Raw genomic sequence first — 13,624 nt, 5'->3', positions numbered from 1 at the left:
TTCTCGTGTGATTCTGGGGCACAACTAGTTTTGGAAAGAAAAACAGTAGATTTTGGCAACATCTAAAAACTTTTTTAAAAAGTAAAAGCGCTTTGGTGCAGTTTTAATAATATATATGTTGAAGGATGACAGGTCTTTTTTTTTGGTCTACTGTCTGGTTTTTCACTGTATTGCAGATGGCTGAGATATCAAACAGCTGATTCAGGAACAGTGTGTATTACTGTTTAGGGGTGTGGTCAGCTTTTAGTGTCAACAAACCAAATCAGTCCAATCATGTTTAGGAGGAGTTCCTTATGGTAAGTTCCAAGTTTAAAAAAATAATTGTCATCTTAAGTCAATTTCAATGTATGGTGCCCCATAGTTCTGACCCAGATATTGGGAAATGTTGTGGAGAAAAGGAAGCAAAAATCAGCAGCTGGGACCTGGCTTCCAACCAAAAGAGGACAGCACGATGGCCACACTTCTTTCATTTGCAGAAAAGAAGCCATCCAGGCACAACCACAAGCCATCAATTGCTAGTTGACAGTTTGTTCCAGAGACCGAGGCCAGTGGTTCTCAAACTTGAGTGAACATCAGCTCCCCAGGAGAGCTTGTAAAAACCCAGATTCTTTGGCCCCATCCCCAGAAATGCTGCTACAGTAGGCAGCATTGGGCGGTCAGCTTGCCTTTTTCACATGCCACCAGATTATGCTGACATGCTGGCCCTAAGACCACTGTGAGGATAAATGGGCTGCTCAACCTGCCCTGGTCCTCACCGAACATGGCTCATGTGAGCACGAAGCTGGAGACTCATCTGGTCCTCCTCCTCCGTCAGGAACGTGCTAACTGTATGCTAAGGAACTCACCAGGCCATAAGTCTAGTTTTCAAATTGGGCTCAAATTCTTAGTCACTGACAGTCTCAAATCAAGTTCCAGGAGTATGGTCATTTTTTCAAATGCCATTTGGTTAGTTGGGAAAGTACCTTGATTTTAATAAAATTAGCAGAAGTTATCTAAATTCCTTCATTTTTCTGATATTTTTTGGTATTTGATCTTGCGTGATACATGTGGACATCAGCGGTGGTGAGCCATTCTATTCAGGAACATCCACTGTGTTTGTGATCGTGAATTTGACCTGTGGCCAAATAGTACTCTTGAGAGATGTGGTTGTGACTTTGACAGATTGAGCCAAACTTAAATTCTGATGAACTGCAAAGGAATTTTATCAGTCCCAGGATGTTTACTAGCTGAGTTGGGCAAAAGAGTGACTTTCCAAAACGTCCTGAGCAATCCACATTTATCCTGTCACCGCTACTTCCAATTTTCTCAAAGGTCAGCTAAAAACGTCATGTTCCCACTTTCTCCCATTTCCAGGACCACAAGCTTCAACCTGAGAACCAAATATTAATCTGTGTTCCTGCCTCGTACAAATCAGCAAGAACAGAGCTCAGCAAGCAGACGGGAGTTTACAGTTTTGCTGATGGCACAGAGACAGAATGAGACCTCAGCTTGTTTGGCTACTCAGTAGAGAGGGTAAGTAGAAAACGTGTCTGTTGGTAAAGCGAGGAGATTTAGGAACAGAGAGAAATCTGACAGGCTGGCCACAAGAAGTCATTTTGTATTTTGGTACTTACAGGAATACCTGAAGTCAGCTAATTAGTTTTTGAGAGAACTGGAACATTTGCTTTGAGAAGAAGAAACAAAAGTTGTATGCCAGCCGAGCCTACGACACCCCTGCAGCAGGCCCAGCTCTGCTTATCTTCACTGCACTTGCAGGCTCTCCAGCCCTCTATCGCCTCAACCACCCACAGTCCCCCATCCCTCGGCAGCTCTTATTATGCACCAAGGAGGAAAGAACCATTTCTTTCAAGTAGACTGCAATCCAACCCAAAGGAAAGTCAGTTATCTTAGTATCCCTATGTCCACAAGAGGAAAAGTTGTGTGTGTATGGCATTTTAATCCCCGGGAACAATTAGTAACTAGGCTTCGAAGAAGTTTGATTGTTACTCTTCTCACACTTTTCTAAATTACAATGGTAATAACTGCATTTGCACAGAAATCACTCTAGCTGGCTAGCTACTTCATTAAATTATCACATGGTTCCTATTTTATGGGTTTGATCTCAGTGAACTAACAACTTAGAAACTTAGGAGGCAAATTAGAGCAATTACTAATAAATTATACATGTGGTAACTAATGATTTGTCTATCACCTAGAAATATGAGGAAAAACACCAGCCTCCCTGGCCCTGCAATTCTGAACAGGTCTTTTCATTTTCCCTTTTCCAAGACCAAAGGCTTTCATTATCCTCACCCGTTCCACCATTACTGTGGCTGCTTTCGCAAAGTCCGGCATTAATAATACAAAGTCAGGAATACAACGGGAGGGATTTGCACTCCATGTGGAACAGAGGGTGTGACAGCTTAAACTTAAAGGACCAACAGAACCCCCTCTCCCACAAAAAACAAAACAAACCCCCAAACAAACCAAGAAGTGAGTTTCATGCCAGTTTTCCCTAAATAGGTTCATAGAGGAAATAATGGCAAGAGATCTGGACAAAGTGTGTCCTCATTCATAATTACTACTGTGCATCATTTCTGGGAGAGGCGGTTTGATGAAATTAATGGAAGTTCAGTGTTAGAAATCATCAGTAGGTCTGGAGGAGGAGGTGAGATTAGGTCAATTAACAAGATATGATCTTTCCCTTCTTTTCTGCTTGTCTCACCCAGCCCAGCCATTCAATATGAAAGGTGTTGGTGTCATTCATTAATTGAGGGCCAGATTCCTCCATCAGTGTACCAGCTCACCACCAGCCACTCACATACCCAGCAGGTTTCATCTTCTGAGGCTGCTGTCAAAATGCAAGTGAGGGAGAGTGCTGCTGTCACAACTGCATGCTCGAATTTATTCTCACTGGCCTCTTGTTTAAATGAGAAAGAAAAAGTATCCAGATCTTGGGGAAAGGATATAGAAACAACACTGAAAAAAACAAAAACAAAAACCCTGCAAATTCAAGAGGATTTACATACCAATTCCAAACACCTTCCGGCAATGGAGAAAATGTGTTTTCTGCATAATTTATATACTGCATTTCCCCTCATACCCAGCAAAAATTATACACTTATTTGTTTACATCACATGATACCACGTCAGTTTTAAAATATTTTCTCTTTTTACATTGAATCAAATGATACCTGTGTTTATAATCTCATATTTGAATAAATTACTTTTGCTTAAATTTCAGTATTTTTCCCCAGGCCCTTTATTTAGTTATTTTTGCCATATGCCTGGTTCCATGTCACCATGTCTCCATGGAGAATCACACGGCAAATACCTCTCTTGAGAAGTACAGATGTTAGAATAAAGAGCAATCACACTCATTGTTTTCTACTAGTACAAGGAGTGGAGTTTGAAACAAAACCAACCTCCCTGTGAATTCCAAATGTCCTTTTAAATAATCATGGGTGCTCTTTCACAGCTTGACCTGCATAGTTCCTTTGGGCTGCTGTGGGAGTTGTGAGTCCTCTGTGTCCACATCTTGTGTGCTAGGTCACACTAACCTGGTAAACACATTCTGCAGCAGCCTGTCGTTTGTAGAGACCTGAGTGAGTGCAAGCCAGTGGAATTCCACCTCTCTGGGGCTCCTGCCAGGTGGAGCGAACCAGAGGCAGTAAGGCTTCCACCTGCAGGGGATGCACCTGCAATGAGGCAGCCTGAGAACACAGCTCCTGATTCCTGATGTATCTGAACACACAATCCCAGGAGTGCGGAAGGTGGCAGAGAGAGTTTCCGGGTACAATCCGCAATTCTTACGTTCTCTTTGCCTAAAATGCATGGTACTGACTCCACCAAGTTTAGCAGCAGTTTGAATGTAGATTATTGCTTCTGTTGTAATTATAAAGTAAGTTATCTCTATTAGTCAGAACCTATTTTAAGGTGGGGGCCCAGAATGCAGGAAAGGTGGCTGGGGAACCCTCCTTCTCCCAAGAGGGTCTGATTACTGGGGATCATGGTCCAGAACCCTAGCTCCCACGTTCCTTACTAAGGGCTATCCCCAACCGGGGAGGAATAAATCCCGGAGACCATCACCCTACGAGGGAGAAGCCTTACCAATATGTCTACTTCAGAATTCTGTTCTTTTGATCAGAAGAGCCCCTGCTTTCCTTCATATTTTAGCATTGTTGTTCTTGGATAATCAGAAGTGGAGCGAAAAATAAGAAACCTTTCTGTAATATGCTTGCCCTTGCATTTTGTTCAAAACTCTGTTACTAAGGAAATCATTAAGAACCTTAACTGGGGGTTTTCAAATCAAAACCATTACATGGATCAAAGGTGGCACTTTACTAGCAGTATTCATTTGATGAACTCATTTTAAAATAGATTTCAGGGAGTCCTGACCAAGATTTTAGATTACCACATTAAATTTATAGAAACTGTGGCTATTGAGAAAATAAGAAAATGGGTCTCTTTTTCTAACCTATGCTCCATTTATTAGCTTTTTACATAAACAATCACATTCTGAGCATTACTTTATTCTAATGAATTAATTTTTGTCTATGACTTAAAAGACTTAATGAAAAGCTGTTTGAAGTTACACATGACAGCTGAAGTCATCTGGCTAACATTCATTCTTAAATCTATTTTAAAGTAGAAAAATGGTATTCCAACACTGAAACTTTACTGTTGCATTTTCATGTTTTCCCATATAGAAGTTCAAATTATGTTTCCACTTGTATAATATTCTGGTAAAATTATACCAGAATTATACCAGAACCTAAGCTAGGGTTCTATTTCCTCATCAGCCACAGTCACCAAAGCAATAAGCCAGACACCCCAGGGAACTCTCACCGCCAGCCTGGAGGGATGCAGAACGTGGGGATGAGGAAGTGGTTCCCCCAGGTCGAGCAAAAGCAGAGTCTGTTAGCAGACTGATGTGAAGGGCGGTAGGCTTTTAAACAGTGGATCAGGGTCTAAGTGGGTGAAGTTAAAACCCAGAATATCTATACTGGCTAAAACTCATGATGATTCAAAACTCAAACTTTCACGTGGATGCACCAAAGGAATCAAGGGAATTTAAAAGCCCCTCAAATAGATCAAACTTCTCTAACTGGAAGAGATACCTCCTTTTCTCCCCGTGCCATTCTGTATCCCCAAAAGGCCTGTCCAGGTGCCTTTTTTGGTTTCTTTCACTCTTTGGAACTCCCTGCTGTTCTTCCATCCCTCTCTCTCTTTTGCGGCTCCCCAGGCTGAGCCTCAGAAAAAGCTCCTTCAATCAGGTTTCCTCTGTCTTTTTTTCCTCTTCTCCTTGGATAACTTTCTCCGACTGTTTTCTACTTTGTCATCCAGGGAATGATAAAGGAAGATATTTCCCCTTCTATATTCATGCGGGTGAGCCACGTGTTCTTAACTTTTTTTTCCCTGCTCATGATATATTCCCAATATGTCCTCTACAGGACATGTCTGGATGGCCATACCACAGTGTGGGGAGACCTTGTGTGTAAAATTATCCACAGCTCAAGTGCGACTTGGGGACAAAAATCTTATGGGACTAAACTCCATTTTGTTTTGTATTTTGCCAGCTCTAAGCCTTGGAGTCCCTCTCCTTTCTTGCTGGTTTGCCCTGCTGTCAAATGCAGGGCCAAGTCCAGCTCTCTCTGACCTCCTCCACTGCTTGGTGTCCATTTCTCTTCCCTCTGCTTTGAGTCAGAGCTTACTTGCCGAGTCATCTGACCCTCTGCTGAGGGACTCAGGTCCTTGGTGATTTCTGCAAAGCTGTCTCCTTTTTCTCTGTGTAGACTTCCTCACATCTCCCACCTGCTCTCTGCCATCTCGTGGGGTGGCTGGCTGATTAGCCCAGTCTCTCCACCCAGCTCAACTTACTCGGCTCCCTTCTGTCTCCTCTCTCCAAGGTCCAGAGCTGCAATGCCCCAGGCCCCTTAAGGAGCCCATTCTTTGGTATCTGCAGTTTGCACAGGTGGCCCTGGGCCCCTCACTCCCTTCAGGGATCCTGTCCCCAGCCCTGGGCAGCCTTGCAATGCACATCTATCTGGCCCTCTGCCCACTCACCTAGCAGGCGGCCCACACGTCCTACCTGGGAATGGCCCTTCATTCAGGATTGTTCTCCTGACCTGGCTTACACATACTGGCCTGGATTTGCTTCTACTCTCATGCTCCAAGGTAACTCTCAGAAGCTTTGACAAGAAAGGAAGGTCTGTGTGTTCAAGTGATAATGCCCACTCTGAATGCCCTGCCAGCTGTCCACAGAGACAGGGAGTTTTGGCTTATCAGTCTTGCCAGGCTGCTCCCCACCCAATGTAATCAGCAGGGGTGTACCTGAAGACAGGGCTCTGCTCTTGGGCAATGTTTTTGGGTCCAAGAAAAATGGACAGATACAGGGGTGCTGTGGGTTCACATGAGGTGGCACTGCTGAGGACACCATCTCACTGCACAATGTCCTGTACGGGAGTCCACCAAGCCATGGCTTTGTTTTTCGTCGTGGATCCTGTAATTGGTCAGTTTCCCACCTTTGCATTGGCTGTTGGAAAGCTTAGTGCCAAACCTGCGTGTTGCCTGGGGCACAGAATGAATTGAATGGATTTTTACAGTAATAGCCTTACTCACCAGTCCATTTTATGCCTTTATCTCTGATTTCCACTTTCCCTTCCTATTTACCTCCAATGTATATTTCCCTGTCAAGTCACCTTAAACCCTTCCCGAATCAGGGTGGGACACAAATAAACAAGCATAGAAAATGAGGTAATTTTATGGAAAACTGAAACAGTCTCTTTTACGTAGTTGGTTGGAAGATAAATTTCTGGATAGCAATATCTACTAAATGGTCACATCTTCATGATACAGAAATCAGTTCCAGGAATTTATCCTACAGACACATTCACACAAATGTGCAATATTTGTTTGATTGTAGCATTGTTTGTAATAGAAAAAAGAAAAGAAAGAAAATGTGCAGGGATAGCTACATACATTATGTTGCATGTATACAATGGTACACTACGCAGCTGTTCAAAATGAGAGATCAGTTTACAGGATCTAATATCAAGAATGCCTTCTATGTATTAAGTGAAGAAGAGAGAAATTTGTGGTTGGTGCGGGGGAGGAGAGGAGGATGTATTTCTTATTTCAACTTCCAACCCCGCTACAAATAACAGGAATACTACGGAGGGCTTGTTGCTCGTTGGATGGTATAAACAAAATCGTCACCTTCAGCACAGATGCTTTCTCATAATTCAAGGCAGTATTAAATAACAGGAATGAGGAAGCAAAATTGCAGAAGCTTAGGGAACTACATTCTCTGAATTGGCACAAGCTACACAGTGACAAAGGGTGGGGGGAGTAAAGTAGAGGAAAGATGAGGAGGCTGGCCTTTGAAAGAGAAAAGCTTCGGCAGGTGAGGGCTGTCTAATGGGAATTTTGATGTGAAATGTGATGGCTTTTCTTTTTCACTCTGTCTCCCAAACCCTCAGCAAAACCTATCTGTTTCCCAATAGTTTTGCAGTTGGATTTGTTTTGGTAGGAACGTGATAAAGTGTTGCATCCAACCTAAAGGTCAGAGAGGGTCAAGGGCAGAGGCGGCCCAGAGTGACAGCCCCCTCTGAGTCACCAACAGATAATCAGGTCCCATGTGCAATCAGTTCTGTGTATATTCGGAACTACAGGTTGAAGAGACTAGGAAAAGACTGGAATACGGGGGGGGGGGGGGGGGGGGAGCGCAATAAGTCAAAACAATCCTGTACAAAAGCAATAGGCTGGCTTTAATAAATACTGAGATTAATTTCCATACCCAGATAACAAGTGGCAATTTAGGGGTGGGGGGGAAGGTGAAAGGGTCACAAGAGAGAAGACAATTCCAGAACTTAACACGCGTCAGAGGAGCCACTATTATATACATTACAGATACATAAAATGCTAGCTCTGATTACATTAGTTGTTATAGGAATACCTTATTTACCTGGAAAAAAAAAATAGAGAGAGCTGTCTTCATTAAAAGTTCCCCTCATTGCCCTTCCCCGCTGGGCGCCTCAGCCCCTTGCCCTCACAAGGCTGCCCTGTCTGACTCTTCCTATGTGCAGTACTCGCTTCCGGAACCACCTCTTCTAGAACCTCAGCATCCACATCCTGTGTGACCAACCCAGAGAGGCCCTAATGGAGCAGACCCCATGGGTGGGCATTAGGGGTTCCCCAATTCCTGGAATGTTGGAAAACTATTGTGTGTGTACATTGTTCTGGTTCAAATATCAATGCAATGGTCCCCTAAATGTCAGGACCCCTGATTTAGAAACCTGATAAGAAACTCCTCTAAAAAAAATCTCACATTTCTAAGGCCTAGCACAAAGCGTGGCAAACAGTTGGTTCTTAAAAAAAAAAAGCTCATAGTGATTGAGTATACAGAGTACAGAAGACACTGCAATGTTTATTATTTGGATCCGTATTTTACAGTGGAGGAAAATGACGTCCTAAATGCAGATCCATGTTTGTGCTACTCTAAACCCTGGATGTTAACGACTTTATAAATGATGTCAAATGAGGGAATGCTGGATGAGATGACAGGTGGCGTTACTAACACTTCCACTGTGCAGGTAAGGAGACTGCGGTGTCAGCTTGGGGGAAGGAGAGTTGCATCAAAAACCCAGGTTACCTGTCTTCCAGTTAAGTGTGCTTTTCCTTATATGTCTCCCATTTTGTTTGTAATAGTCTTCATTCCTCATTCGTCATGGAAGTGAAATCCAGGATCCTAAATTGAACTCATGTCACCTGTTTGTGCACTCGGGACTCTGGCCCATAGGGACTAATAGGCAATGGAAGTGACACAAGTGGGGCAGCCAGGAAGTGAGTCACATCCAGTCTGAGGGCAGAGCTGCCCCTTGGCCTCACCACATCATTATCGCTTGAGACTGTGGGCCCAGGATGACTAGATCATCAGAATTTTAAGAGAAACCAGAAACGTAGATTTTATGTGCAATTTCCTGACAAAACATTCAAATATTTTTTTAAAACACAGTTCAGGCCAAATAAAACACATCGTCTATGGCAGGTGGGCCCGTGGGCTACAGGTTACAAACTCAGTTTTCGTTTGGGGAACATCCAGACTCATCGTCTGGCCCCGTCAGGCCGATGAAGCATGTGGAGCACAGGTGAACTTCACATTTTCAGTTTTGCTGCTTGTTAGCACCTTTACTGAAAGGTTTGGTGAGGGAAGCGATTGATAGAGGCTAATACTGCTTTTAGACTATCAGTGGTTTGGAAATAAGCTATCCATGGCCTGAAACTGAAAATCAAGAGCGGGTGGTAACAGTTCTGTGTCACCTTCTCCCTTAAGCTACCAGTCGAGCTGTGTGTGGCACAAAGAATTGTTCTTGTGTGCACTGACACATGACTTCAGCATTCTTCAGGCTGGTGGTTAGCACGCAGGCTCTGCTGAATCAGCACAAAATCCACACCCTGCCGCATGTCTTCTTGCAATGCATGTGCGTCTACAGGGCAGCAAATCAGCCCCAGCAGTGAATGAAAACCTGCTTGCTTCCAGGACAGTTGTCCAGTGAGGAAGGAAAGCTACTCCGAGGAATGGAACCTCTCCTAATAAGGGGACCCTATTTTGCCTTTTACTCTGTCAAGCAAGGCTATGCAAAACACCGAATAAATCTAGATCCATTTGGGGATCAACTACTCGAGCACTCAAGCAAATGGGCCCTCAGTCTGCTTCCTGGACAGCACAGCCTCTGAGGCTTTATGGAAGAAGCCATGCAATAGCAGAGCTTAGAAGTCGAGACTCAGATCTTTAAGAATTAGTTCCCGCTCCAGATCTGAGCACGGCATTTGGAGAAAACTTCCTTGAGCCTTCATTTCTTTAAACACATTAGTGAATTGCATGCAAAATATTAATGTTCTTTGCAAGGCTTTGGGAAATAATGCTAAACACTGTGCTCTCTTCAGACTGAAGGTGTTGTATCACGAATGATTGGAGAGATATATGTGTGTGCCTGCACAGAATTTTTCTCCCACCACACTAGCAAATTGAGAATTTTCCAACCTTTTTCTTTCAACAACAACAAAAGAAAATGTCACATCAGATATCGAACCCCACAGTAACATAGTACTAAAGTGTGGACAATAGCAACTATTATGTTTGGAGCGACGCTGAGCTCTTCATAAGCTACAAAGCATATTCATTTTAATTTTATAAGGAGAACACATTCCTGGACTACTATAGTATTTGGAGTCCATATACTGAAGTATTCCCAAGGTTTTTCATGAAATATTTAAGTCTGTCTCCAAATAGCACTTTCTACTTTTGTTAACCCTTTCCTTTCCTGTCAACTTGATAGGCTGAGCCGTTCTAAAGTTCAGGTTACCTCAGATTTTTCAATACCCAGTTCCAACATGTTATAAGAACAACCCAATGATCACTGTCCAAACATTTGTGCTTTTCAGGTATAAAAAATGTGGACGAAGATCAAATTCATATTTTATTGCAAATCCCAATGAAAGAAACTGTGTTCCATATTTTCTTCTCTATCATACTTTTTAAATTCCTAAATATAAAAAAACTTATATGTTAAATAAAGGCCAAGAATGGTTCTCACAGGAAACAAATGAGGCAGCAAAGGATCAAGGGCTTTTTCCCTCCTGCAAACAAATGTGGCTCTTTAAATTGAGAATCTAATTATCCTTAAATTGCTCTTCCATCTCCTAATTCACAGGTGTTTGTTTCTTGCATGGACAGTTAAGGTAAACTGTGAAGAGGAGCTGAATGCCTGACACTGCACTGCACACCTGGAGCTGAAGCCGCACAATAATGAATGTCAACTACAATTTTATATATATATAGTTACAAGAAGCGGAGTACAGCATTAGGAACAGAGACAGTGGAAATGTAATGGCTGTGTGCGATGTCAGAGGAGGGGGGTTGTCACTGTGTGAGGGATATAAATGATAAATGTCTAACTATTACATTGTTTGGTGCACTTGAAACGAATAAAATTTTTTTTTAAATAAATAAATAAATAAAGAAAAGAAAAGAAAAAAAAAAAAAGAGGCGCTGAATGAAGAGGAGGTGTGCTTTCTCTACCTAAGGAGCCAAAGTGCCCACATATACTCGAGTTAAAGGTTGGACATAATTTGGAATTCATTTTTGGTTGGGATTTCATTTTCAGTCAAGTAAATCATGACAATTTGAGCAGGATATATGTATATATCCTTATTTTTTATTGAGATGTGATTCACGTGTCATACAATTCACCCATTTAAAGTGGGCTATAATATATTCATAGAGTTGTGTAGGGATCAGTATAATAATTTTAGAACATTTCATCATTCCCCAAAGAAATTCCACACCTATCAGTAGTCACCCCCATGGTTTTCTCCCCCAGCCCCTGGAAACCACTAATCTACTTTCTGTCTCCATGCATTCGCCTATGGTGGACATTGCATATAAATAGTATCACATAATATGTGGACTTTCTTTTTTCTTATATGTGGACTTTCGTATCTGATTTTTTCACTTAGCATAATATTTTCGAGCTATATATGTACTATGTATATAATGTGTGTGTATATACACACATATATGTGTATATGTACACACACGTATTATCTGAATGCTCCAAAAAGACCCGGGCAGCACTCTTCTTGCTATTAACTTCCTCATGTTCTTCAGAAAGTTTGCCTCACATCTTGATGCGTTTGGGGAAAGACAAAGCACGTCCTTTGTCGCTCATCACAAATTCTCACTTGCCAGTAGCACTCTCCGCGTCCACCTTCAGCTCAGCGTGCACAGCACAACCTTAGCACTCTCCCTCTCCGGCACGATATTCCTGTTCATTTACTCCTTTTTGTTAATGATAATGATAAGACCTCTGCCCACACGAACATTAAAACCTAATCATCTTGCCTCCTTCAGGTCTAATTCATGCATCACTGCGCAGGACACCACTTCCCGGAGGCAGCCCCCCAGTTTCTCCGGCCAGCCCGCCGCTGCGCGCTCGGTGACACTGCGCGGCCCAGCCCCGCAGCCGCATCGCATGCAGCCTGCCTGCTCGGCTCTCTGCTCCGGTCCTTCCTGAACCGTGGCTGATCCTAAGCTAAATGAACTGTAGTGAACAACTCTGTCTTCAGGGTAGAGACAGGGAAGCAAGAGCAGGGGAGCAGGTGGTTTTGCTCGGCCCCAGGCTGGGTGGGCCCCGGGATGACAGCCACGCAGGCCATCCTCTCAGTATTGCAGAGGAAACCGAGTGCTTGTCAGCTGTTCCCTAGGTGCCCTGCGCCCCACCTGCAGACGTTCTGACTTGCTCCTTTTCCAAGTCCCTGGATGACTATTGGCAGGTTCCATCTAACAGACTGCCACAGGAGCCTGGTGTTGGTAGGACAGGCAAGGGCTCGCATGTCAGAAGACCTGGGTGCCGACCAGGTCTTCTGTGACATGGGGCATGTTAACTGTCAGCCCTCAGTTTCATCATCTATGACATGGGCTAAATACACCTTCCTCATGGAAATGCTCCGAGTACTAATTAAATCAGACGTGAAGCACAAAGGAGAATGCCGGGCATGTAGAAGGCCCTGGGAAAGTGGGAGATGTGATGGGATACATATGCCTTGATCTGACTTGTCTCTGTCACACTGTTAATATGACTGGGTGACAACCAAAGCCCCACATTAGAGTGACTCCTTGATGAAAGGCAAAATGACTCAGCTGGGTGAGGGTACTGTGGACCTTACAACTGACTAGTCCCCACACAGGCGCACAGCCGGGTCCCCACATTTTGTGCTGTTTTCGTTTCTTAAGACATGGGAAGGGGCAGAGGTGCGTGAAGGCAGTGTGGTGTGCGGAGGGACGCTGGGTTATAGGTCAGGAGAACTCGGTGGCGTGCGTCACGGGAGGAAACTTCACTGTACACACACGGGTTGGGGGCGTCCTTGACACCCTGTTCACACAGCCAGCGAAGCACTAATCATATTTTTTCTCCTCCCGCAGGCCCTTTGGATCGATTAAAGAGAGCTACCTTGTAGCAGTGGGCTCTAAAATACTTTGCAAAGTCTCGCTGATGATTCTTAACTGTGCAAAAAGCTCCTTGTGGAGTCAGCCGGGCACACCTTCATTATCTTCCCTCTGCAGCAGGAGCGCTGGATTCAGAAACGCGAGCAATTGCGTAGCTGGCTGGCGCCCATGACGCCCAGCAGCCCCCACAGGCCCCAGAAGGGAGTTGGCTTTGGCTTCTCAAGAGAGCTGCTTATTTTTCGGTAATGGAGGGACAGATGATCCCTTCTGGCCTGGGGACAGAAGGGAAGGGGTGGGCAAGCAATTTGGCAGGACCGTGGTGCCTCCGTCCCTCTCTGAAGACAGGAATTAGCCCTCTGCCCGTGACCGGGCTTTCCTGTGAGTCTGTGAGGCCACACACAGCCTGGTCACTTCCTCCGCTCAGGATTGTGTATCAGAAAGAGTAGTGAAGCAGCTCAGAACTGACTTAAGGCAGGGATCTAAATATGGCAGGGCTCGAATTCTCTCCTTTGGATATCAGCCAAGGCTATCGGAAGTGTCAGCAGGCCCAGAATGCAGACCTCGTGGCGAGCTAACTTTGGCCTGGAGCAGCACTTTACTGGGGCCTCAAATCCGCCCTGGCTGCCAGCCTGATTT

General features: G+C 44.1%; 1 protein-coding gene and 1 long non-coding RNA gene across 3 annotated transcripts in view; one reads left to right on the top strand and one right to left on the bottom strand.

The window, feature by feature from the left end:
• Positions 1-13,624, bottom strand: part of MARCHF3 (membrane associated ring-CH-type finger 3) — a 143,854-nt gene that overhangs the window by 89,690 nt on the left and 40,540 nt on the right. The window lies entirely within an intron of this gene.
• On the top strand, positions 1,382-10,783 carry LOC141570665 (uncharacterized). The gene is made up of 3 exons (XR_012494955.1): positions 1,382-1,512; positions 8,434-8,573; positions 10,695-10,783. It is a non-coding gene; the product is annotated as an uncharacterized LOC141570665 (long non-coding RNA).

The sequence above is a fragment of the Rhinolophus sinicus genome, linkage group LG03 (assembly GCF_036562045.2).
Source record: "Rhinolophus sinicus isolate RSC01 linkage group LG03, ASM3656204v1, whole genome shotgun sequence".
NCBI classification, from domain to species: domain Eukaryota; kingdom Metazoa; phylum Chordata; class Mammalia; order Chiroptera; family Rhinolophidae; genus Rhinolophus; species Rhinolophus sinicus.
Note: the sequence above shows the minus strand (reverse complement) of the source record. Positions and strands in the feature narration are given on the sequence as shown.